The sequence below is a fragment of the Geospiza fortis genome, unplaced genomic scaffold (genome assembly GCF_000277835.1).
Source record: "Geospiza fortis unplaced genomic scaffold, GeoFor_1.0 scaffold81, whole genome shotgun sequence".
Taxonomy (NCBI): Eukaryota; Metazoa; Chordata; class Aves; order Passeriformes; family Thraupidae; genus Geospiza; species Geospiza fortis.
The window spans coordinates 2,034,965-2,036,796 of NW_005054318.1; the positions used below are offsets into that span (position 1 = coordinate 2,034,965).

Here is a 1,832-nt window from a genome sequence, read left to right on the forward strand (position 1 = left end):
TTCAGCTACAGCTTCCAGGAATATTCTAGAACAGAATGATTTGTCAACGATCTGCTTTGATGAACTACTTTCGCGTGGGAATATTTTTTTTTTGTCTCCCTCCTCCGTAGGCAATGAGATCATTTACTGCCACGCATTTCGATGTTTAAGTATTTATTTCAAAATGATGGGGTTTGTACCTGGAAGTGCATGGTTTTTATTTTTTTCCCTCAAAGGCAGCACGTGCAAGTATCGTAGCTGGTTTTGTGTTTACCATCTCAGATAACCCACTATTTCTCTAAAGAGAATTGCGACTTTTGTTTTATTAGTGCATGCACCCTCAGCTATAACGAGATTTTTCCTATGGGAAAATATACATCTCCAGTTAGAAGAGCTTATCTGCGGTCTGTGTCTTGGTCTGGAGACACTTGGGAATCTTACATTTGTGTTCAGACAACTGGACTTAAACTATATTTGAAAATGCAAAGAAGTCAGTTTACAGTACCGGGCACAGGATCGCATTCGCGACAGGAATGAAAATACGAGGTTTAGGGGTTTGGGTTTTGAGGGTTTCCCTTTTTGCCATTTTTTTTTTTTCTTTCTTTTTTTGCTTGTCCGGGGGGATGTTTGGTGTGTCTGGTTTGGTTTTTTTTTTGTTTGTTTTTTTTTGTTTTTTTTTGTTTGTTTGTTTTTTTTTTTTTTTTTTGTTTTTTTTTTTAGTTGTTGGGTTTTTTTTTGAGGGGGGTTGAGTGTGTGAGGGTTATAATAAAGAAAGAGAGAAAATAACACGAAACGCGAGAGAACTGAAGAAGAACTGGGAACGTCTTTGCTTCCCCTCTGCCTCATAAAAATGCAACTCGTTTACAAAAAAAGGGAAGGAAAATCTCTTCGTCTGCCTGGAGCAGAGTGCTATGTTGGACCACAAATTGTTAATAAAAATAGAGAGGATTTGGGGTTGAAACGGCAGGGCTAGGGTTGCTTCGCCCCGCTACTGTCATGCTCATGAGCACTTATTCTGCAGGATGATAACGTAGTGTTTTCTTGTTGCTGTTTTATTGATTTTGGTTTTATTTGTTTGCTTGTTTTTCCTTCGGAGATGGTGAAAAAAAAAAGGTGTAATAACAGGAGTGTCATGAACAATAAAAAGACACATGCGTGTCCCTGAGCACGGTACCGTGTTATCCTGACGGATCTGTCTTCGCTCGCGTGTTATATTACCCTGGCTTCTCGGGACAATGTAATATACCCAAGCAATTTTCTCCCCTTCCCGGATCTAAAGGAGTGTGAATGGATGGATGAATAGAAAAACAAATAACCGAGGAGATTACGGCCTCAGGATTAATTATAAAGCACGTTTAACCTTTTTCTTTCGAGGGTTATTTTGCTTTTCCTGTGTCGCTCGGGCAGTCGCTCCCGGACGTAAGCAAAGCTTTGCGGCTCCCTATCCACGGGGAACCCGCGGAGTTTCGCGCACCGTGGAACCCCTCCGAGGAGCGGGGAGAGACCCTCCCAGCCCGTGGGAGGAAGGACAGGACGAAGGCACCCAGGTCAGGGGCGCTGGGGCGGAAAGTGGGGATCAGGAGGGATGATGGGACGGGCGGAGGAAGCGTCCTCCCAGGGGTGGACCCCTCACAGGTAAGCGGCTCCCGGGATCCTCTCTGAGGATCTTCTCAGAGAGGCAGAACGACTTGCGATCCCTAAATCCATCCAGCGGGAGCAGATCCCTCCCTCCATCCTCCCCCCCACTTTTTCATCCTTTCTGCCTTTGTCCCCCTCCCGCCCTCTGGGCAGGTCCCGGTGAGTCCCGTCCCGCGGCTCTGCCCGGCGCAGAGGGGCGCAGCGCGGCGGCCGGG

General features: G+C 46.2%; 1 protein-coding gene across 1 annotated transcript in view; it reads left to right on the forward strand.

Moving 5' to 3' along the window:
* The first annotated feature begins 1,757 nt into the window (after positions 1-1,757).
* The window catches only part of OSR1 (odd-skipped related transcription factor 1), an 8,550-nt gene continuing 8,475 nt past the window's right edge, over positions 1,758-1,832 (forward strand). Inside the window, exon 1 of the mRNA XM_031056452.1 lies at positions 1,758-1,776. The gene's annotated coding sequence lies outside the window, so the exon portion shown is untranslated. The remainder of the gene's footprint in view (positions 1,777-1,832) is intronic.